Here is a 25,507-nt window from a genome sequence, read left to right on the forward strand (position 1 = left end):
GTTGGCATGGACAAGTAAGGCCAAAGGGCATGTTTCTGTGCTGTACGATTCTATAAACCCACTCAGGAGGAGAGACTGGATTTCAATTTAACATTTCACTCAGAGGATGGCACCCGCAATCTCAGTCCTGGAATTACAAGTCAGCTGGATGAATTAATGTTTGAATCCATAAGTGTCGGAATTCTGTTTGAATCCACAATCTTCTCTTGCAGAAGTAGGACTAATACCATTGAGGCAAGATTGACACTGTTTTAGACAAACTTTAGACAGAACTCTTCACACAGAGCAGATATCAAGCTGTCCATGTGTATTGAAGACACAAGGAACTGCAGATGTTGGAATCTTGTGCAAAACACAAAGTGCTGGAGGAACTCAGTAGATCAGGCAGCATCTAGTGAGGGAATGGGTAGGCAAAGTTTCAGGCCACGACCCTTCATTAGACTCGACCCTGCACTTTGTGTTTTGACCACGTGTAATGTCAGGCTTAGACTGAGGTGAGAAAAAACCTTTTCACCCAGAGAGTTGTGAACTTGTGGAATTCCCTGCCACAGAGGGCAGTGGATACCAAATCCCTGGATGGATTTAAGAGAGAGTTAGATAGAGCTCTAGGGGCTAGTGGAATCAAGGGATATGGGGAGAAGGCAGGCACGGGTTATTGATTGGGGACGATCAGCCATGATCACAATGAATGGCGGTGCTGGCTCGAAGGGCCGAATGGCCACCTCCTGCACCTATTTTCTATGTTTCTGGAGTCATGGTCGTACAGTACAGAATTAGGCTCTTCTGCCCAACCCATCCATGCCGACAAGATGAACCATCTAGGCTAGTCCCATTTGCCCGTGTTTGGCCCATATCTCCCTAAACGTTTCTATCTGTGTACCCGTACAAATGTATTTTAAATACTGCTATAGTACCTGCCTCAACTACCTCCTCAGGCAGCTCGTTCCATATACCCACCACCCTCTGAATGAAAATGTTGCCCTTCAGGTTCGTACTAAATCTTGCTCCTCTCACCTTCAACTTGTTTTTTTATTCCCTTACCCAGGGTAAAGAATTCTGTGCATCACCCAAACTATTCCCCCTCATGATTGTATACACCTCTAGAAGATCACCCCTCAGCTTCCTGTGTTCCAAGGAATAAAGCCCTCGCCTGCTCAACTTCTCCCCAGAGCTCAGGCCCTCGTGTCTTGGCAACTTCATCGTAAATCTTCTCTGCGCTCTTTCCAGCTTAATGACGTGTCCTGTAGTCTTCAGTAAATAGCAATTTTGAATATGATAGCGATTTAATGACTGTCCACACTTCGGTCTGTTGAATGACTGAGCTGAATAGAATGGGAGGAGCCTCGGATGGATGGGCTGAATGGCCTAATTCTGTGCTGTAAGCTTGAAATATTTCATCTTAGTCAGAGCTTGAGATTTTCAATTTTAATTTTTGAGTTACCTCGTGGTTTTTCAGCTTTTTATTAGCGTTCAGCAGTATCAAATATTTTTGGGTATTAAAAAATATTGGTAACCAAGACCTGCACTCCAAGGAATAAAGTCCTAGCCTGCCCGAAATCGCCGTATGGCACAGCCCGTCAAGTCCTGGCTTCTATGAAGCTTTTATCCCATGGGCTTAACAACCTGATTTGTGAACACTGGGATAACATATGTTCCTTTCTCTCAGCAGACACATTATTTGGCCTCAAAGGGAAAGAAATCCCTGAAGATATAGGACTGTCCCTGTCACGGTGAAGGCTGCATGCACTCTATTCAGGCAAAAAAGATACAGTGTGCAGCTTGTGTGAGGATATATTAACTGTAAGGAGATTAATTTGTCTGATAATGTTCTCTATTACATTAGCATACATTTGGCACAACAGATGGATGCTAATGCAATGCAATATATAACAACTTTTGAAACTTGGCCATGCTTCATTAAATCCTTGATGGTGTGGACATCGCAGAGGATAAAACTATGAGGCGACATTGTCAGGGTCTGAAGGAGACAACATTAAATTGAATGCAGCATCGATCCTGCATTTAACCTTGGGGGAGCACTGCTCCAAAGCAGACAGTGAGATGCCCATGCATGTTAAGTCACGTGAAGTAAGAACGTCATTTCTCATAATCAAATATTTATAAATTTCTTCCTTAGCCTTCAAAAATTTTGTTTTCCCGCCCCTTGACAACAATTGTATAATTTTCAAGTCAAGAAAATAAGGTAGCATTTTTCTTGTGATAGAAATAATGAGCTGGTTCTTGCTCAGCAAGCATGGAGTAATTGTAAACACAAGACGAAAAAAAATCCCCTCCATGGCACTTGAGATCTGGTTCAACTTTTGTTTAGTTTTAAGATACTGCGTGGAAATATGTCCTTTGGCCCACCGAGTCCGCACCGACCAACGATCACCGCATGTACTAATTCTACGCTGCACACTTGGGACAATTTTTACGGAAGTCAATTAATCTACAAACCTGCATGTCTTTGTGGGAAATGTGGGAGACCGGTGCACCTGGAGAAAACCCACGAGGTCACAGGGAGAAACTTCATACAGGCAGCACCCATAGTCAGGATCAAACCTGGGTATCTGGAGCTGTAGGGCAGCTGTGCCACCATATTTAGAGATATAGCGTGGAAATAGGCCCTTTGGCTCACCGCGTCCACGCCATCCAGCGATCTCCGCACACTAGTTCTATCCTAGTTTTATCCAACTATACAATTTCCGGACAGAAAGTGATGGGAATAACTCAGCGGGTCTGAGAAAGGATCCTGACCTGAAACGTCACCTATTCATGTCCTCCAGAGATGCTGCCTGACTGAGCTACTCCAGCACTTTGTGTTCCACACAAGATTCCAGCATCTGCAATTCCTTATGTCCACAGTTTCCTAGCTGACTCAATTATTCAAAATTATTCAACATGATTTTCTCCTAAATTCATTGCCAGTTAGGGAAGGGACAACAATTAATGCAGCTGTTAATGTTTCATTATAATCCATTATCAGTTGCCACATATAATTAAAATAATTAGTCTAACAATGGCAACATCCACGTAAACATGTATTCACTGTTGAAAACGCAGTATAAACCTCCTCAGCCACAAAAAAGAATTGCTGTTTTGAATAGAACACTGTGCACAATAGCAAATCAACGTGATATTTTAATGAAGTATGCAAATATGTATAATAAGTCCATTAAACTCCATTGGGGAATTGATCCATGAGTAAGCCTTTTGTGTTAAGAAGCAAATTTCCCCAGGATAAGCCCTTCATCCCACCCACACACCATTGTGAACAGAGGAAGCCCTGAGGATTTTACAATTCGAGTTCACCAACTTGGTTTTAATTTGTGATATTAACACCAAACGATGTATTGCGGCACACCACAGAGATTTTATTTGTTCTTTCAGGACAATATGACCTAAATCCCAAGCGAAGAAATACTCATTATTTTTAACTGAAGCTGGTACCGTATTTACTTGCATCTATGAGTTTTTGGAAAATAATTTTCTTCAACACACAAGATAGTGTCCAGCACATCAAGTCCATTTTGGTCACTCGTATCTGTCCCATTCTCCCCCTTCTATTTCCCTAAACAGCTGCAATTTATTCTCTGTCACGAGTGAAATAGATCATGTAGACGCACAGAGTATTTTGTCCAGAGTAGGGGAATCGAGAACCAGAGGACATAGGTTTAATGTGAGGGAGAAAAAATTCAATAGGAACCTTAAGGGTAACTTAGGTTCGCTGGAAAAGAGATGTGGGGGCAGAGCAAAACCTGGCATGTTAGGTGGAAATGTTAAAAGGAACTGCAGATGCTGGTTTACACCAAAGATAAGACACTAAATGCTGGAGTTAAGGGCCTGTCCCACTTACGTGACTTTTTTGGTGACTGCCGGCACCCGTCATAGTTCGTTACAGGTCGCTGAAAATTTTCAACATGTTGAAAATCCAGCGGCGACCAGAACAAGGTACGACTCTTTGGACAACTACTCATGACCACACAGGCTTCACCCCGCCACATGCCGTCAGGGTGTCGCCTGTATGTGGTTCTGGTCGTCGCGGAATTTTCAACATGTTGAAAATCTTCGGCGACCTATGACGGGTGCCGGCAGTCGCCGAAAAAGTCGAGTAAGTGGGACAGGCCCTTAACTCAATGGTCAAGAAGGAACTGCAGATGTTGGAAAATCGAAGGTGGACAAAATTTCTGGAGAAACTCAGCGAGTGCGGCAGCATCTATGGAGCGAAGGAAATGGGCAACGTTTCGGGCCAAAACCCTTCTTCAGACAGGCAACGTTTCGGGCCAAAACCCTTCTTCAGACAGGGTTTTGGCCTGAAACGTTGCCTATTTCCTTCGCTCCATAGATGCTGCTGCACCCGCTGAGTTTCGCCAGCAATTTTGTCTACCTTAACTCAATGGGTCAGGCAGCATCTCTGGATAAAAGGAATAGGTGACGTTTTCGGTCGAGGCCAGGTCAGTTTGAAGAAGGGTTTCGACCCGAAACGTCACCTATTCCTTATCTCCAGACATGCTGCCTGACCCGCTGAGTTACTCCAGTTACTTCACAAAAGAGAAGGCAAATTGAGCAGAGGCACAGCTGATTATGTGGCAGAATGACACACTGAATCATTCTCAAATGGCAATGGAAGGGGGACAGTTGCCATGAATCCATTTTCTCTGTGATTGTAGAATTGGGGTAAGACAAGCTTCTTCAAAAAAGGCTGATTTATGGAAATAAAATTAACTCAACTTTGGGCGGTACAGTGGCACAGCGGTAGAGTTGCTGCCTTACAGCGCCAGAGACCGGGGTTCGATCCTGACTACGGGTGCTGTCTGTACGGAGTTTGCAGGTCACGCCCGTAACCGTGTGGGTTTTCCCCGGGCGCTCCGATTTCCTCCCACACTTTAAAGATGTAGAGGTTTGCAGGTTAATTGGCATCAGTAAAATTGTAATTTTGTCCCTCGTGCTTAGGCTAGTGCTAGTGTACGGGGATCACTGTTCGGTGTGGGCTTGTTTCCGTGCTGTCTCTCTAAACTAAATTAAACTAAACTTCATAGTTTGCATGAATCACAGGAAGAAAGATGCTCATATTTGGAAGGAAATACGGTGAAGAACTGCCTGCTTGTTAAAACAGGCTGCAATATGTGGGGGGGGGGGGGGAAGTTGGCATGTTAGAATTCTCAGTGAGACTTGCAGAGAACGTTCACATTGGCATAAAGGCAGAGAAAGATCAGCAGTATGTCTGGATTAGTGGGAGTCACGAATGAGAGAATCTGCATACCATTTAAATAGATGAGTTCAAACTCAAATGCTCATTGACAGATGCCTGTGGAGAGGCCAAAGTTGAGAGAAGTGAATGCAAATAACAGGCGCTTTATTCATCAATTCATAGTGATATGCTCTTCAGCAACAAAATGCATTTAACAGAGACAAAGCTGTGGTGTGCCAGTATCTGACCCCTCAGTCTGCAGACACTTTATTTTTAGCCTTTTAATGATGTAGAATAATTTCATTGTCTTGAAGCATTTTCATTCCTCCTTCGCATCAGATCAATATTAATTAAAATCATCCAGCGGATCCAACCACCGCCCTGACTCTGCAGCAAGAAATAACTCTTCAACCCACTCAATCCATCCAGTCAATCCATTGCTCCCTGGTCCTGAGGATTGTCTTCTCTCAAGATGCCCACCCAACCTCTTGTTGAGGTAAATAGGAACTGCAGTGGCTGGTTTTTCCAAAGATAGACACAAAGTGCTGGAGTCACTCTGCGGAAATATTTCTCATGTGGGTGTTGCAGCCTTAAATGTAAAGGATAATAACCACAATATATACCTACTTCAAATATCTTTCTCATTCTTTCATGTTTATACCTGCTTTTCGCCTGCTTTTTTGAAGATCTTCATATTATTATAATGGGCCAGCCACAAGGCGGCATCTACGGAGAAAATGGACAGTGACGTTTCAGCTCAGGATATTGATTGTAGTAGGGAGAGGATCTTCAGGTCCTGGTCTTTCCTTGCTTCCAGTTCCAACCCCTCCAACCCCCCACCCAAATCAATCTGAAGAAGGGTCCTGGCACGAAACATCACCCTACCCATATTCTCCAGATCCGCTGAGCTACTCCAGCATTTTGTGTGTATTCTTCTTGTTGAATGCCCCGAGTGATTCTAATTCCAGCACTCTCCCAGGAGAAGGAATTGCAAATACTAATTACTCTTCAATTTCAACATTTTGGGGGGGGGAGGGGAATGATCCAAACATTCAGAGATGCACCACAAAGTAACAACTCACCACACGCCTGTATGGTCCAAGGAACCTCAAGGTTCCTGTGTTAATGCAAGCATTTCTCCTCAATTGGGAAAAAGCAAGGTTGGCTTAAAATGGTGATGAAGAACAATAAATCAGCATGCTATAAAAGATTAAGGTCAGCACAGTGGCGCAGCAGTAGAGTTGCCGCCTTACAGCGCCAGAGACCCAGGTTCAATCCTGACTGCTGGTGCTGTCTGTACAGGGTTTGTACGTTCTTCCCGTGACCTGCTTGGGTTTTCTCCAGGTGCTCTGGTTTCCTCCCACACTCCAAAGACGTACATGTCTGTAGGCTAATTGGCTTGATAAAACTGTAAATTGTCCCGAGTGTGTAGGATAGTGTTAGTATGCGGGGATCGCTGGTTGGCGCAAACTCGATGGGCCGAAGGGCCTGTTTCCGCACTGTATCGCTAAACTCCTTAAATTAAACATCAGCCTACTCCAAACATGGAGAGTAGTTGTTGGCAACTTTTTGATGTAAATTCTAAAGTGCCTGGTCCATTTTAATAATACGAGGATCTTCACAAAAGCAGTGTATAAAAATGAAAGAATGAGAAAGATATTTGAAGTTGGTATATCCTGTAGTTATTTTCCTTTACATTTGAGGCAGCAACAACCGCATGAGGAATATTTTCCTTTGAACTCAGTAATTTTGATGAGGTGGGGAAGCACCAGCAATTCTAACTACAATACCACAAGGAGATAACAAAGAAATAAACAACTCATTAAAGATTGAGAGAGAGCAAAGTGTATCTATAGGAAGCTCTTGCCTGGAGTTCGGTCTCACACCTAATCAGATTCAGATGCTCCTCATAACAAGGCCTATCGTGCCGCTTTTGCTAATGATCACGCAGCAATTGGAATTTACCACATCTCCTTTTGTTTATGGAACATAATAATTGCAGCAGAATACAATACAAAGTGAATCGTTTTGCACAATAAATTGCAGCATAGGTTTTGTGCATTGTCTACTGCAGAAGCCAGCATGCAGGGATTCATCTCCTCAGCATCTGTCCTCTTTATACTAGTGGCAGGGTGGGATGAGAGCTCTGAGTTTGCATCCCACTTACGGTTACTTGCAGGATAATTCCGATGATCTGATAAAGTTCCCAGCTACGATGACAATACACTAGCTGCATTTAAGTTAGTTTTAATGGAACATTCGCTCTGGAGAGAGTGTTAAAGGAGAGGAGATCATTTTTTCTTCACACAAGGGGGGAGCTTTCAACAGTCCAACACTCAATGGCTGCTGCAAAGCCTGTAACAAATGAAACCAAATGAACCATTCGATGGAACCTGGTTATGAAGTGAAGTGGGGTATATTATATGCAGGAGTACAGCGAGATACAGATGTAATGATATATTTGATTCCAGCAGCATTGCATGCATATAGATTCAGCCAACACAGGCGGTGGATGGTAAAGTTGCTGTCTTACAGTGCCACAGACCTGGGTTCAATCCTGACTACGAGTGCTTGTCTGTACGGTGTTTGTATGTTCTCCCCATGACCTGCATGAGTTCTCTCCTGAATCTCCTGTTTCCTCCCACACTCCAATGACGTACAGGTTTGTAGGTTAATTGCCTTGGTATAATAGTAAATTGTCCCCAGTGTTTGCGGGATAGCATTGTGTGGGGATTACTGGTCGCTGCAGAATCAGCATGCCGAAGGGCCTGTCTCGGTGCTGTATCTCAAAACTAAACTAAACTAAACAATAAAACACAATTTACTGTATACATAAATTGCACACATTCAATGAGAATATGATAAGAAAATGACTGCAGAAACCAAGACATTAGTGCAAGACACAATGAGAAAACACATCCATGGTAGAACAAGAGGTGGGTTGTGGAGTTCCATTGCAGAGGTAAGATGAAGGTTGTGGAGGTTAGTTCAAGAAACCTGAGAACTGTAAGAAAGTGACTGTTTCTTGGACTTGCTGGTGTGGGGCTTCAGGCTTCTGTACCTCCTGACCGACAGTAGCAGTGAATAATTTAGTTTAGAAACAGCATGGAACGGGCCGTTTGGTCCACCGGGTCCATGCCGACCATCAATAAGACTATCCTACACACACTAGGGACAATTTTACCAAGCCAATTTACCTACAAACCCGTACGTCTTTGGAGTGTGGGAGGAAACCAAAGATCTCGGAGAAAACCCACACAGGCCACGGGGAGAACATACAAACTCCGTAGAGACAGCGCCCATAGTCGGGATCGAACCCAGGTCTCCGGTACTGCATTCACTGTAAGGCAGCAACTCTACCGCTGTACCCTCTGTGACCATAATGGGGATAGAAGCAGTTAGTTCAGTTCAGTTCAGTTTGGTTTATTGTCACCATAGTACCATGAAGTGGAAAGACAATACATGATTGCAATCGAGCCATTCACATGATAAGGGAATAATGTTTGGTGCAAAATAAAGCCAGTAAAGTCCAATCAAAGATAGTATAAGTGTCACAAATGAGGTAGAGAGTAGTTCAGAACTGCTCAATAGTTGTGGTAGGATGGGTCAGTTGCCTGAAAACAGCTGGGATGAAACCGAGTGCCCAGATGACTATGTACTGTAAATCTCCTTTCCTGATCATCTGGTGGCATGACAATGTTTGGAGAGCTACTCACCAGAGTAGTAGAGGTACACCTGACCAAACACCATCCAATATCCCTTACTGCTAATCCCCAACTCCCAGTCTATACCATCCCATTCACTTGGCATGTAGCAGATAAAAAGGGAGAAGAAAATCATTGCAAATCAACTTTGAGCGAAGTTAGTTATTCAATCCTAATATATGGTGCCCAGTACTGAACACGCTGAATACTCTAAATGGGGTTTCACCAACATCTTATATAACTGCAACATCTTCGCAAAATACATCAATAGGGGATGAACAGCAAATAAAGCATACATTAGGCAGCAAAGTGCATGATAACACCGTAAGCATCCAAGAAATTTTCGGTTCACATTTTTGTAAGCAAATCTACTCATAACTACTTCTTCTTGTCCAAACTTAGCACCAAGATTCAGATTAATGAAGTTACATGAATTACCGAATAGGGATCCATACATCTGCTTATGCGAATACTCGAGGAGTCACTTTGACCTTAGTCTTGATTTTGTAAAGTGTGATGGCAAGTGCTAAACCTCGAGAACATATTATATGATGCCAAGCTTCAGTTTTAGATAACTGTAGATTTCAAATAGGGAGGGCAAAATGGAAAAACAAAGAACTGCAGATGCTGGTTTTTCGCAAAGACAGAAATAAAGTACTGGAGTAACTCAGGGGTTGGGGCAGCAGCTCTGGAGAAGAAGGATAGAAGGATTTTTTGGGTTAGGTCCTTTCATCAGACTAAGTCTGAAGAAAGGTCCCAACCCAAAGCCACACACCTATCTTTTAACTCCAGAGATGCTGCTTTACATTATTGCTGAGTTACATAACTACATATTTTGCTTGGGCAGTTTATAACCCAGTGATATGAACATTGATTTCTCTAACTTCAAGTAATCCTTGCATCTTCTCTCTCTCAGTCCCTCCCCCACCCTAGTCGTCGTGCTAGTTTCACTGTTTGTGTTTCTCTTTATCACTTCCCCACAACCAACAATGGACCATGTGGGCGCCACCTTTCCTTGATCATCGTTGCTTTTTGCGTATCTTTCATTTGTTTGTTCTATGTACCTTCTATATCTCTTGTTCCATTCTCCCCTGACTCTCAGTCGGAAGAAGGGTCTCGATCCAAAATGTCTCCTTTTCCTCTTCTTCAGAGATGCTGCCTGACCCTCCGAGTCACTCCAGCTTTTTAGTGTCTATCTTGGGTGTAAACCAGCATCTGCAGTTCCTTCTTGCACATTTTGTCTGCTCCACTGCTTTACCGATGTACTTACATTCCTCAAAGAGGCCCAATTTCATTCTGTGAATACTGTGATATAAGATTTGTAGGGATTTTTTTTTTAGTTGTTGGCTGGTTCAACAGTTTAAGCACATAAAAATAAAAGGATTACAATTACAATCAAAACAGGGAGATTAGCTCGGAACAAATCTGTTCACTCCAGCTGCTCTTTTACAAGGTACGAGAGATCATTTGAAAGCTTCCCGGCTTAGAATCCAGAAGTTGATTTAAAATTCGTGTCTCCTTCTTCTCTAGAAACCTATCAATATTTATTAGATACGAAGTGCGGAGAGCGTGGGCAGCTAAAAAGACATCACCATGGTTACCCTGGGTTGCCCATTCCTTACGTAGCCATCTCATAGCCATTATGAACACAGATATCAGAATCAATCTGGTTTAATTGGGAAGATAGACACAAAAAGCTGGAGTAACTCAGCGGGACATGTAGCATCTCTGGAGAGAAGGAATAGGTGATGTTTCGGGTTGAGACCCTTCTTCAGTTTAATTGGGAATAGCTGCCCAAGATCACTGCAATCACCTTGATTGTGAAGACATACAGGTTTGTAGGCTAATTGGATTGATAAAATCATAAATATTGTCCCCAGTGTGTGTTGGATAGTGCTAGTGTACTGGTAACACTGGTTGGAGGAGACTCGGTGGGTCGAAGGGCCTGTTTCCGCGCTGCATCTCGAAACAAAACTAAACAGGCAGCATCTCTGGAGAGAAGGAATGGGTGACCCGTCTGAAGAAGGGTCTCGACACGAAACGTCACCCATTCCTTCTCTCCAGAGATGCTGCCTGAGTTACTCCAGCATTTTGTGTCTTTAAACCAGCATCTGCAGTTCTTTCCTCTTTATTGTATTGGACGTGATAAAACCATGCGGTCATCGAGGAAGAGTGATCAGTTTGTGGTATCTAAAACAAGGCAGGGAAAATCTGGAGTGGGTGAGGGATTGGTGGCCATGGTAGCACTAACCTCAACAGTCAAGTCAGCATTTAAAGTGGTCCTGGTGTAGGAATGGTGTGGGAGCAATGCTGCCAAGATGGGGAAAATGTAAAGGGCCTGTCCCACCAGCATGCGATTGCATGCATCTAGCGCAACCAAACGTGGTCGCTTGAGGCGTATGGCCGCGCGGTGCCGGTCCCAATTCGAACCGCGAAGGCGTATGGAGTTGTGCGGGGCTGGTCCCGACATCATACTCACCAAGCAGCTGGGCAGGAGGCGGGCCGACTGAATTTGGACGTCGCACGGCTTGCTGGGCGGTGACATCATCGCTCAACGCCACGCGCTAGGTGTACGCCATCAAGACGCTGCGTGCGCACGTCGAGACGCTATGTACGCCCTCAATGCGCCTGCGGGCCGACAGGCCGCTGGCGCGCGGGATTTTCGGAGTGCGGGATTTTCGCAGCCCCACGCGATGTCGGGTCCAACCCCGCACAACTCCATACGCTTCCACGGTTCGAAGTGGGGCCGGCCCCGCGCGGCCATACGCCTCAAGTGACCACGTTTGGTTGCGCTAGACGCATGCAATCGCATGCTGGTGGGACAGGCCCTTTACATTTTCCCATCTTGGCAGCATTGCTCCCACACCATTCCTACACCAGGACCACTTTAAATGCTGACTTGACTGTTGAGGTTAGTGCTACCATGGCCACCAATCCCTCACCCACTCCAGATTTTCCCTGCCTTGTTTTAGATACCACAAACTGATCACTCTTCCTCGATGACCGCATGGTTTTATCACGTCCAATACAATAAAGAGGAAAGAACTGCAGATGCTGGTTTAAATCAAAGGAAGACACAAAATGCTGGAGTAACTCAGGCAGCATCTCTGGAGAGAAGGAATGGGTGACGTTTCGTGTCGAGACCCTTCTTCAGACGGGTCACCCATTCCTTCTCTCCAGAGATGCTGCCTGTCCCACTGTACTCTAGCATTTTGGGTCTGCAATACATGTGAAAACATTTTCCCTTTTTAAATCATGGTTTACATTAAGCTTTCACAGCAGCAATCTCTTCCAGCCTAATTTCTCTCATAGAAATTCCTCTGTCGCTCTCTACACATCTGCTTTTCCACCAATGAATCCTATTAAGGCCATTAATTTTCTCTGTAAGTGGCCAATACAGCAGTGAGATCTGCAATAAAGACACGACCTGGGGCATCATGTTATTTAGCTGCTGTTATAACAGTCTGTTTGTTTCTTCTTCTTTAAAAAACATTTTTAGTGTGTTTTAAAAGTTTGTGTAAATGTTCTCCGGTTTCTATTACGTGGGGGGAGGGGGAAGGGGTCGGGGGAAACTTTTTTTCAGTCCCTTACCTTGCCGGAGATGCAACTGTTTTCTGGGTCGCATCTCTGGATGCTCTGCGACCTAACATCAATGGAGCTGGAGGCCTCCTCGGACTGACTTTGGGCGTGGACTCAACATCGGAGCAGATCCCTCGCCAGCGATCGCTCCAACCGTGGCCTGCGGACCTTACCATCGAGACGTCGCAGTCTCGGGTGATGCCGAGTCGGAACGGGGTACTGATTGTGGATGATCAGCCATGATCACAGCGGTGCTGGCTCGAAGGGCTGAATGGCCTACTCCTGCATTAATTGTGTACTGTCTATTGTCTATTGACCATTGGGAGCTCTAACAACGCAGAGGGTCAAGCAGCCCCGACCCGGGCTCCGATCGCCGGCGCGGAGGAGCTGACATCCCCCCGATAGAGGAGTTGATCGCCCCGATGCAGAGGCCCCAAACGCCGCTGATCGTCCCGTCAACTGGGAGTTCGAGGCCCCCGACCATGGGAGGGCATAGAAGAGAAGAGATTTAACTTTTTTTCGCCTTCCATCACAATGAGGAATGTGGAGGAGTCACTGTGGTAGATGTTTATTTTAAAATGTATTTTGTGTGTTCCGTTGCTTTTTATTTGTATGACTGACTTAGCAAATTAAATTCCTCATATGTTGCAAAACATACTTGGCTAATAAAGTATTATTGTGATTGTGATTATAAATACTTGCTGCCATTGTGAAATGGTTTTTGATTTTTCTCTGCTGTGTCTTTCAGTTTACCTATAGATGTGCAAAATATTTAATAACATTATTTAAAAAGATATTTACGACGCAATAGATATGGAAAGTCTTCCACCCTCACTCCATTCTGAATAATGCCCAGTTAATGACTAGGCACATTAGTGCAGCTCAATTAAGCACCAGGGAGAACGACATTCACATCTAAATTGAGAAAATGCCTCGAGTTGGGTTTTACACAGGTCAACATTTCTTATTAGTTTCTCCCACACAATGCAATGAAATGAGAAGTAATGAAATATTCTGATTGAATGCAAAATAAATATAAATCAAACAAAGTAACACATTGAAATTAAAGGTTCCAGTATTAATGAAATTTGTATAGGTACATGGATTATGCAGGGAATGGAGGGAAATAAATCATGTGTGAACATCTGGGCCGGGAGTTTGAGTGGGGATAAAAGTGTTGAAGGCAGAGCAAAAGTTAAATAAATAGGAGCCAGCCATTGGTATCCTAGTTATCTAGATGTTCCAGTGAGGTGTATAGGGTCAGGGGATTGGAACCTGCCTTGGAGAATGAACAACAAATAATTCATATTTATTACTGCTTTAAATATATTTGACCTTTTTTTTGCAAACTGTTTATTAAAATTAAGCGATAGAGATGGTCCTCCTCGTAATTCCACGCAGGATGCTGATAGTGGTTTTTCCCAGTCAAAGACTTTAGTTATTACAGCGGCTATTAGTGACGACTAGTGTAGCTTCAGCTACTGCCTTACGGCGCCAGAGACCTGGGTTTGTCCTGACTATGGGTGCTTGTCTGTACGGAGTTTGTACGTTCTCCCCTTGACCTGTGTGGGTTTTCTCTGCGATCTTCGGTTTCCTCCAACACTCCAAAGACGTACAGGTTTGTAGGTTAAATTGGATTGGCATAAAAGTAAATTGGCCCTTGTGTTAGTGTGCGGAGATCGCTGGCCAGTGTGGACTCGGTGGGCGGAAGGGCATGTTTCCGCGCTGTATCTCGAAACTAAACTAAACAATTCCGGCATCACATGTCAATTAATTGCACCAGATGAGAGTTCAAATCTTGCACCTTCCTGACTGGAAGAGACTTGCTGGCTACTAACCACTGAGGCAACAAAACTAAATATCAAAAATATCAAAACTAAATATAAATATGTAGTTATCATATACAATTATTATAATTCATTACCTGGTGACATTATGCTGTTATATTATTATTTCCATTTGTGAAGCAAAATATAGGGCAAGCTATACACATGTGGAGAATGAGGTTTGTGATGCTCGAACAAGAATTGCCTTAGAAGGTCAAAATGAAAAATGCAATTAAAAGGAAAAAATGAAAAATGTAATTAAAAGCAAAAATTAATATGCAATGAAAACAGTTTTACCGTTTATCCCCAGGACTATTTCTGGAAATATGTAAACATTAGTCAGCAGGCAGTGAAAATGACTGAAGAAGATTGGTCTGAAGGAGAATGAAGATCGACAGCACAATTAAACGTGACTCTGGTACCTCCTGCATAAACCAGTTTTGTTGGGAAAATTAGTGCCACACTCTGTAATCACTACGACTGGCATCTAATCTGAAAGTTAAATTCGGCGATGAATTAGGTATCGCCATTCATTTACACACTGTACGTTTTTGGCAGGAAGATTAATTTCCCATAGGATCCATGGGCAAAAGCTGTAAATGATGACTATTATATCAAGGGCTGATATCTGTTACATTTTGCATGTGTGCAGAACAATGGCAAAATAACCGGATGAGAAGAAAACACATAACATTCACCGATGAGCCTCAAACTGTTCCCTACTTTGAAACTCCCGTTAAATCCAACACTTACTGTACCTCTGAAACTTTGCCTTATCGAGAAAGCAAGGCCAAATTGCATGATCTTAAGACATTCTCACAAAATAAACTGAGTGGTGGGATGTGGAATCTTAAAATCAGGAAAAGAACTGGCATATGTTTTCCCATTCTAAGTGCACATCAAAGTGGCTGCTTAGTTTTCAAAGGGTCAAATAGGGTCAGAGACAATGTCCTCATTGCAATGGACAGCTGTAAAATCAATGTTGCAGTCTTTTGGGAGAACATGGAAAGCAAATCAATCTCCATCACTTTGACAGAGCTTGCAAGCTTATCACTTATATGCCTTGTTAAAGGTTTTTAGTTTAGTTTAGACAGACAGCACGGAAATAGACCATTCGGCCCACTGAGTCCACAATGACCAGCGATCCTCGCACATTAACACGACCCTACACACACTAGGGACAATTTTACATTTATACGTTTGTACCAAGCCAATCAACCTACAAACATGTACGTCTTTGGAGTGTGGGAGGAAACTGAAGATCTCGGAGAAAACCCACACAGGTCACGGGGTGAACGTACAAACTCCGTACAGACAAGCACCTGTAGTCAGGATCAAACCGGGGTCTCTGGCGCTGTGAGGCAGTAGTTCTACTGCTGCGCCACCGTGCTGCCCTAAAACATAGAAACATAGAAAATAGGTGCAGGAGTAGGCCATTTAGGCCTTCGAGTCTGCTCCGCCATTCAATATGATCATGGCTGATCATCCAACTCAGTATCCTGTACCTGCCTTCTTTCTTTCCATACCCCCTGATCCCTTTAGCCAGAAGGGCCACATCTAACTCCCTCTTAAATATAGCCAATGAACTGGCCTCAACTACCTTCTGTGGCCGAGAGTTCCAGGTCATAGGAATGGTCATAGAGATAAAATCCTGGATTGGCCAGGCCGACTTTTACATTATTAAATTCTGATAACTAATGGTCTAAACTGGCTCTGCAATCCAAAAACATCCAAAATCCATTAAAAATGAATCATAAATTTTAAACAAAACTGAACATCCAAAAATTGTAAAATAAAATGAAATGGTTAAAACACCTGAAGTCAAATGCTTACAAAAATTAAATGCTGTTCAATTAGCTCAATAAAATACAAAAAATGTCGTGACATGATGTCAAATATCTCTCTTTGCATCATCATTCCTTTGCATTCCAATGAATGGACATAGAAAGCACCAGGTCCAAGTTTCATGGTGAGCATGTAAATACCATGTTGCAACTAATGTGAAACTGTGGAAGCTTGTGGAGTTCATCAACACAATGCAGTGGGAATGACAGCAAGATTCAGCGGTGCAGAGGTTGCTACAGCTGTGAGTGAAAGGCCTGGGGCTCTGTACATTTATTGAGGTAAATGCTCATCTTCTGGTCAGTTTCTCGGTTTATAGATGTTATCACACAGTGGCTTTGACTCTTTGCTAGAAAACTAGCTCAGGCGAAACCATACACTTGCAATCTGATATTACTAAAAGTCTGTTTTAGTGGGGAGAAGGCTTGACCGGTTTTGGCCACCTGTGCTGCGATTTCCGAGAGAACGCCGCCACCTACGGCCGTCATTTTTGGCCACCTTGCTCAGAGCCCCCCTCCGCCGAATGTGTGCCGAGGATTTTTACCGTCGATGAAAAATGACAGAGATATTAATGTTTTTACAAAATTCCCCATTCTCTCTGCTGCCCCCACTGGAGGCAGGGGAAGGGACTATAAAACCAGCAAATGGTGTGCCTCAATTAATCTCTGCAAGCTGGAGCTCTGTCAATTAGTCTCTGTTACTCTGAATTAGACACTGAACAAATGTCTACAGCACTGTGAGTACCCTTAATTTGGTTTGAAAATGAATATATAGTTAGTTTGATGAAGTAAAAAAAGCACTGCCTGCAAATGGTTGGTTGGGTTGAAGTAAAAAGGCACTCTCTCTCTCTCTCTCTCCCTCTCCCTCCGTCTCCCCCTCTCTCCCTCCCCCCCCCCCCTCCCCCCTCTCTCCCTCCCCCCCTCCCTCCCCCCCCCCCCCCCCCTCCCCCCCCCCCTCCCTCCCCCCCCTCCCTCCCCCCCCCCTCCTCTCCCCCCCTCCTCCTCTCCCCCCTCTCCTCTTGTCCCCCCCTCTCCTCTCCCCCCCTCTCCTCTCCCCCCCTCTCCTCTCTCCCCCCTCTCTCCTCCCCCCTCTCTCTCTCCCCCCTCTCCTCTCTCCCCCCCTCTCTCCTCTCCCCCCCCCTCTCCCCCTCTCCTCTCCCCCCTCCCCTCTCTCCTCTCCTCTCTCCCCCCCCTCCTCTCTCCCCCCTCTCTCCTCTCTCCTCTCTCCCCTCTCCCTCTCTCCCTCTTCCCTCTACCTGTGTCTCTCTGTCGCTCCTCATCTCTCTCCCCCTCTCCCTCTCTCTCCCCCCCCCTCCCCCTCTCTCTCGCTCTCTCTCTCTCTCCTCCCCTCCCCCACCCTCCTTCCCTCCCCCTAACCCCCTCCCCTCCACACCCCTACCCTCTTCCCTCCACCCTCCCTCTCCCCTGCACCCTCCCCACTTCACCCTCCTCTCTCCCCCCCCCTCATTCCCCCCCCCCCTCACCCTCTCTCTCTCCTCCCCCTCCTCTCTCCCCTCCCCCCCCTCCCCCCCCTCCCTCTGCCCCCCCTCTCTCCCACTCCCCCCCTCCCCTTTCCCCTCTCTCTGTCTCTGTCTCTCTCTCCCTCTCTCCCTCTCCCTCTCTCTCTCCCCCTCTCTCCTCTCCCCCCTCTAATCCCCCCCTCTCTCCTCGTCCTGCCCCCTCTCTCTCTCTCTCTCTCTCTCCCCTCCCCCACCCTCCTTCCCCCCCCTAAACCCCCCCCCCCCCCACACCCCCTACCCTATTCCATCCACCCTCCCTTCCTCTCCCCCACCCCACTTCACACCCCCTCTCAGCACCCAACACCCCTCTCTCTCCCCCACAACAGCACTTTCACCCTCTCACTTGGTCCTCCCCCCCTCACCCACCCTCCCTCTTCTCCTCCTCTCCACCCCCCTTAGGCCCTCTTGCCCCTCTCTGTGTCCGCCTCTCTCTCTCTCTCTGTCTCTGCCCCTTCTCTCTCTGCCCTCACTCTCTACCCATAACCCCCCCCCCCCCCCCTATTCTAGATGTTAGACTGCAAGTTGGGAGCTATGCGTCAGTAGATAGGGTGGTTATGGGGTAAAAGGAGTATTTTAATAATATTAAAATAATATCAAGGGGGATAATTAGCGTGAGTGCGGGGCGGGGGATAGTTGTACCCTGAGTGACGCTCCATGCCCCCCAGTCCCCCCCCCCCCCCCACAACCGCACGTTTGGGGAACAGACCCAACGGGTCTGCACTTGGTCTAGTATATTAATAAAGCTTTTAGTTTGACATTCATAAGTTCTAGGAGCAGAATTAGGCCATTTGACCCATCGTCCACTCCGCCATTCACTCATGGCTGATCTATCTTTCTCTCTCAACCCCATTCTCCTGCCTTCTCCCCATAACCCCTGACACCCGTACTAGTCAAAAATCTGTCAGTCTCCGCAGGTGGTTGAACAACAACCAGAATTGGAAAAAAAACAATTGTGAGCATTGAATTCTCCAATTTTAGGTAACTAACCTACAAATAACCCTGCCTTTTATAACCCCTTCTCTTCCCTGTGTCCCACCTGTATTCGCACCCATTTCTCCCCTTCTCCCTCCCCCAGTATCTTTCTACCTATATTCCTTCCCCATTCACACATCTTCTATCCTTATCTCACACTTTTTGTCTTTATATCTCCAGCCTTCGTCCAACCATCTTCCAATTAAAAGCCCCCCCTCACCTGTATCCACCTACCACTTATTAGACTTTGTCCTGACCCCGCCTCTTTTCCAGCTTTCACTCTTCCCCCCCCCCCCCCTAGATGATGTCCTGACATGAAATGTCACCTATCCATCTTCTCCAGAGATTCTGCCTGACCCGTTGAGTTGCTTCACGGTCACTGGGAGAACACACAAACTCTTTGCGTATTTGGTGCAATGTGGGCAAAAGCAAAGAATTTCACTGTCCCTGGCTACATGTGCCAACAGAGTAGCATTGACTTGTATTGAATTGAATCCTTGCATGATTCCTGGTGTGTAACTGAATGCTGAGGCCAGGTAGCATAATGATGAAGCTTCACAGATGCAGCAAATTAAACTCTTAAGTCACTGGCCAGATACATCATTAAAGAACATTGTATATCACTGTCAAGTAAGAAAATACTTGTGAGAAAGCGAGCCTCAGGCTGTGACAAAACATGCAAATAACCATGTTCATTACCAGAGTTAGGAAGCTCATATTTCAATTTTAGACACAATAAAACACTCTGACAATTCTCAAATAAATAATTAGACTGCAGTGCGACTTATGTTGTAAATTGGACTTGAATGTGTACAGCAGTTAGAGCAACTGCGAGATGTTTGTCTTGTTTCAGTATGGTCATTCACTAACAAGCACCACTCCAGAGATATTATGTCAAAATCTACCTTTGGGAGTACAGCATTTTCTACTATCTTTCAGATATATCTGAAATCGATCAAAGCAATCTCAGGAAGTATTTGAAGACGAGCAAATTAATTTCTCTTGACCAATACTTACCCACAAACCAGCCACTAAAATATATGATATAGTCATTTATTTCATTGCTGCTTATAGCCATTACTGCAAATATGCCTACACAGAGGGTGGTGGATACATGCAACGAGCTGCCAGTGGAGGTCGTTGAGGCAGATACTACAACACCATTTAAAACACATTTGGAAAGGTACATGGATAGAAAAGGGCATATGGGCCAAATGCAGGCAGGTGGGACTAGTGTAGATGGGGAATCTTGGTCGGCATGCGCAAGTTGGGCCGAAGTGCTTGTTTCCATGTTGTATGACTATGACTCTAACTTGTGAGCGCAAACGAGTTGATGTATTTCCCAAATGAATACCAGCAACAAACGTGCTGATTTATTGCATGTTAAAGTATCCTGAGTCATTGAAAAGTACGGCATCAATACACATATTTTCCTGAAGCAATAATTACTCTCTAGCCAAGAGATGGAACAAATGTGTCAGGAGAAAGAGAGAAGATAAAAGGATTGTGAAACATTGAGCTTAAAGTGGAACAACAGTTTACTTAAGGTTAATCGACTGGCAGTTTAATTTTAAATTACCCACTTCAAATTTTAATGTTTATCTTAATCAATGATTTTAGAGCAACATAATTGTTTTAGATCAACATCATTGATTTATTCTTTCAGGGTCCAAAATAAATGAGCAGGTAATTTGATGTGATATAGTTATTGCCCTGCATTGCAGACAAACAGGCAACTGATAAGTTCAGGGTCAAAGCTGGTTGGCTGGCATCCCGGGCAATGATTTTAGTAAAGGTAACAGCAACTACTTCATATTGCAGTGAACCACAGTCAATTGGCACATACAGTGCAAGGCCACGTCATGCCACACAGCTGGTGCAAATTCAGACTAGCTATTGAGTCATAGAGTGTTACAGCATGGAAACAGGCCCTTCGGCCCAACTTGCCCACACCGTCCCAGCTACACTAAGTCCCACCTACCAGCATTTGGGTCATATCCCTCCAAACCTGTCCTATCCATGTACCTGTATGTTTCTTAAATTTTGGGATAGTCCCCGACCCAACTACCTCCTCTGGCAGCTTGCTCCATATACCCACCTTTGTGTGTTATGTGGAGAGATAAATGACTGAAGATTCTGGAATCTGCAGCGGACATACAAACTGCTGGAGGAAAGCAGTATTTGTAGAGGTAAAGTGATGCAGACTCTTAACCCGAAATATCAGACTATCTCTCTCACAATCTGCAACTCTTCAAATCGGTTTCACTCCTTCTGTTCTTATCTCTGGCATTTGTTTCAACCATACCCCCGACCCCCCCCCCCCATATCCCCCCCCCCTCGACCTACAAACCTGGTACAGCTAATTTCTCTATGACCAATACTACCCACCAACCACCCCCGAGCCCCGCCCCCCATGCCCCCCCCCCCCCCCCAATTTCTCTTGACCCCCCCCCCCCCCCACCCCTGTTTTCATTTCATTTGGCTTATAGCCATTACTGCCCATTGACCCACACAAGTGGTGGATTCTGGCAACATGCCCCCCAGGTCGTTGAGGCCCGGTACTAAGACACCAAGAAAACACATTTGGAAAGGATGGATAGAAAAGGGTCAACAAACGTGCTGATTTATTGCATGTTAAAGTATCCTGAGTCATTGAAAAGTACGGCATCAATACACATATTTTCCTGAAGCAATAATTACTCTCTAGCCAAGAGATGGAACAAATGTGTCAGGAGAAAGAGAGAAGATAAAAGGATTGTGAAACATTGAGCTTAAAGTGGAACAACAGTTTACTTAAGGTTAATCGACTGGCAGTTTAATTTTAAATTACCCACTTCAAATTTTAATGTTTATCTTAATCAATGATTTTAGAGCAACATAATTGTTTTAGATCAACATCATTGATTTATTCTTTCAGGGTCCAAAATAAATGAGCAGGTAATTTGATGTGATATAGTTATTGCCCTGCATTGCAGACAAACAGGCAACTGATAAGTTCAGGGTCAAAGCTGGTTGGCTGGCATCCCGGGCAATGATTTTAGTAAAGGTAACAGCAACTACTTCATATTGCAGTGAACCACAGTCAATTGGCACATACAGTGCAAGGCCTCGTCATGCCACACAGCTGGTGCAAATCCAGACTAGCTATTGAGTCATAGAGTGTTACAGCATGGAAACAGGCCCTTCGGCCCAACTTGCCCACACCGTCCCAGCTACACTAAGTCCCACCTACCAGCATTTGGGTCATATCCCTCCAAACCTGTCCTATCCGTGTACCTGTCTGTTTCTTAAATTTTGGGATAGTCCCCGACCCAACTACCTCCTCTGGCAGCTTGCTCCATATACCCACCTTTGTGTGTTATGTGGAGAGATAAATGACTGAAGATTCTGGAATCTGCAGCGGACAAACAAACTGCTGGAGGAAAGCAGTATCTGTAGAGGTAAAGTGATGCAGGCTCTTAACCCGAAATATCAGACTATCTCTCTCACAATCCGCAACTCTTCAAATCTGTTTCACTCCTTCTGTTCTTATCTCTGGCATTTGTTTCAACCATTTACCTACCCCCCTCCCCCCCCCCCCCCCCCCCCTTTGCCTATGGTGCCTATCTATCTACCTGCCATGCTTTGTCCTGTCACTAGCTTTCTTGACCCCCCTCCCCGCTCACAATTAGTCTGAAACATCCCAGCCCGAAATGTTCCATTTGTTCCAAATAGTTGTTAAAGGGAAAATGACAGAATAATTTAGGGGCAAATACCAGAGCACGAGGTCTCAAAGCACGTGCCATGGTTGAGCTGAGGGGAGGTCGTTGTACACAAAATCCAGCTTTGAGGAATTTGAGTGAGGGGGAAAATGTATAAAACATATAAATGATAAAAACAAAGCGCTGAAGCGCAATGAAGTGAATATAAGATTACTGATTGGGCAGCAGGTTGGTGCAGCGATACAGAGTTGCTGCCTTACAGCGCCAGAGATCCGGGTTCGATCCTGACTACGGGTGCTGTCTGCACGGAGTTTGTACGTTACCCCCATGACCTTCCTGGGTTTTCTTCCAGTCCTCTAGTCTCCTCCCACACTCCAAAGATGTACAGGTTTGTAGGTTAATCGGCTTGGTAAAATTGTCCCTCGTGTGTAGGAGAAAGTTTGTGTACGGGGTGATCGCAGGTCGGCACGGACTCAGTGGGCCGAAGCGGCTGTTTCCACGCTATAAACTAAACTAATAGCATTTATTGCAATGCATCCCATTACTGAAGCTTCAGAAAAAAAATGGGTTTTTAACTGTAATCTGAAGAATCTACTTCATTTAATTTCATGATCTGCCAGGATAACAATTATAGAATATGTTTATTATCATTGCACAAAACTGAGCAACGAAATTCCATTTGCTTTAGGAAGCAATTGTAGAGACTTAAGGTGGAAAATAATGTAATCATTTTTGTCAAGGTTAAAGAAAAAAATAAGACAAATTACCAATTTCACTACAATGGATTTTTTCTGTATTTTTTAAATAAAGATTTTGAACAGAAGCATTGAATATCTTCTGCAGTTCTTGATTGGGAACAAAGAAAACTGTTTTTCATCTCGACCAAATATATATTTTTTCTGCCAACTACAAAAGGTAATAAAATTCCATTGGGAAAACCATAATTGCTTAGCAACAACATACTGTATGCAAGCTCACATCATGGAACCATAGAATGAAATTGATGTTCCTTATTTGAAAAAGGAAACATTAGTAAGCAAAGGCTACAAGACATGCCCTACTGAAGCATACATCACTGAATTAACTTGTGGGATAATAATATTCCTTTAGAGTGTACCATCAAACTGATCGGTGGCATGTTCCTTGAAATTAGAAGAATTTGAGGTGCATGTATGAAAGAATAACTTTGTGGGGATGATAAGACAGTGTCACAGCATCGTACAGATCAGAGGGAGACCATTCGGCCCACAATGTGCATGACAAATCTCAAGTGCTCATCTATATTAATCCAATTTTCTGCCAGTAGCCTTTATGTCTTGGTGAATCAAACTTACATAGAGTAATGGAGATATACAGCGTAGAAACAGGCCCTATGGCCCAACTTGCCCACACCGGCCAACATGCCTGCATTTGGCCCATATCCCTTTAAATCGGTCCTATCCATGTACCTGTCTAAATGTGTCTTGAACGTTGCAATAATCCCTGCCTCAACCAACTCCTCCGGGCAGCTCGTTCCGTATACCCACCACCCACGTTAGATTTAGCTACTTCTCAAATGTCATGAGAGCTTCTGCCTCGATCCACCCTTCAGGCAGATCAGGAGCGTCTGCGTTCCTTAGCTGGAGAGCTCGGAATTCACTGCCGTAGCCTCAGTATAAAAGAATGGACATTTTGAACTGACATGTTTGTTTTTTTAACCGAAAGGATTGTTCATCTTTTGAATATTTCTCTTCTGGGGGCTGTGGATGCTCAGTCATTATTTTTCCTTGAGATTGAAAGAAACAGATGATTGATCTTCTGGAAAATTAAGGAATATGAAGATATTTAAAAGTTCAGCTGTAATGATACTGAAGGGTGAAGCAGACTTGAGAGCCCTTGTAAACGTCCACAGTTCCATTTTCCTTTGCTCTTCAAAACAGGATATGATCCCAAGGTTTCATGAATTACAAAAGGCTTGGATTAAGTCGAAGAAAAGGACATTAGGCCACGTTAACGAAGGCTCAGACAACAAGGTATGCTTTAAGAAGCTTATCATAAAGAGTAATACAGATTGGTAGATAGGCACAAAAAGCTGGAGTAATTCAGCAGGACAGGCAGCATCTTTGGAGAGAAGGAATGGGTGATGTTTCGGGTCAAGACTTGAGTCTGAAGAAGGGTCTCGACCTGAAAAGTCCCCCATTCCTTCTCTCCAGAGATGCTGCCTGTCCCGATGAGTTACTCCAGCATTTTGTGTCTATCTTCGGTTTAAACCAGCATCTGCAGTTCCTTCTTACCGCCAAAGGCAGGCAGATGGGACTAGTGTAGATGGGGCATGTTGGATGGCGTGAGCAAGTTGGACTGAAAGGCCTGTTTCCACACTGCATGGCTCTATATCAAGTATTAAGAGAATGGCCCAACATGGAGGAACCATATGTGCACTAACCTTTGGCATTCCACATGTCGAGAGGGCGATTAAATACAAGCTGTATTATTTTTCATTCTCATCAATAAAGTCAGTGCTTATTAGAATAACACCCTTAATTGTCTGATGAAGGGGGTCCTGACCCGAAAAGTCACCCATCCTTTTTCTCCAGAGATGCTGCCTGGCCTACAGAGTAACTGCAGCAATGTTGTGTCTATCTTTGGTATAAACCAGCATCTACAAGTTATTTGCTTCTACCCTTAATTGCCTCCTTCACTGTGTAGTTTGTTGGCCACCTCTGAGAAAAGTTTAAAGCCAACATCACTCGTAAATGCAAAGCCACTTGTGGATCAGTTGGTAGATTTCCTTTCACAAAGGACACAAGAGTCCAACAATTTCATGGTTATCTTTGCCAGCTTCTGATTCCAGCTGCATTTAATTTTTAATTCCCCAATTGCCATGGTGGAATTTGAACTCGTATCTTTTGATCAGTAGCTCAGGCATCCATGTTAACCTCAATGTAATGAATACAACTTGACAAAAAGAGGCAAGGGACACAAACATCCGAAGAGGTTCCTGGGAGAGTTACAGGAAAGATACAAGGGATAGTACAGGACATCCGTGGCAGAGAAACCTGATGGAATCAGATTGGAGAAGATTAGGGGAAGATTTAATGAAGATGTTTAAGAGATAAAGTTTTGGTCAAGAGGAAGAGGAACTGTTTTCACTTGGAGCCGGATCTGCTAACAGAGGATTTAATATGAAGGTCACT

The 25,507-nt window shown here is 44.5% G+C and overlaps 1 protein-coding gene and 1 long non-coding RNA gene across 4 annotated transcripts in view; one reads left to right on the top strand and one right to left on the bottom strand.

Moving 5' to 3' along the window:
* The window catches only part of LOC129708260 (zinc transporter ZIP11-like), a 515,212-nt gene that overhangs the window by 214,206 nt on the left and 275,499 nt on the right, over window positions 1-25,507 (bottom strand). The gene's annotated exons all lie outside the window — the stretch shown is intronic.
* The window catches only part of LOC129708262 (uncharacterized), a 40,224-nt gene continuing 38,147 nt past the window's right edge, over window positions 23,431-25,507 (top strand). Inside the window, exon 1 of the long non-coding RNA XR_008725315.1 lies at window positions 23,431-24,346. This is a non-coding gene — a long non-coding RNA (uncharacterized LOC129708262). The remainder of the gene's footprint in view (window positions 24,347-25,507) is intronic.

Source organism: Leucoraja erinacea, chromosome 23, assembly GCF_028641065.1.
Source record: "Leucoraja erinacea ecotype New England chromosome 23, Leri_hhj_1, whole genome shotgun sequence".
NCBI classification, from domain to species: Eukaryota; Metazoa; Chordata; class Chondrichthyes; order Rajiformes; family Rajidae; genus Leucoraja; species Leucoraja erinaceus.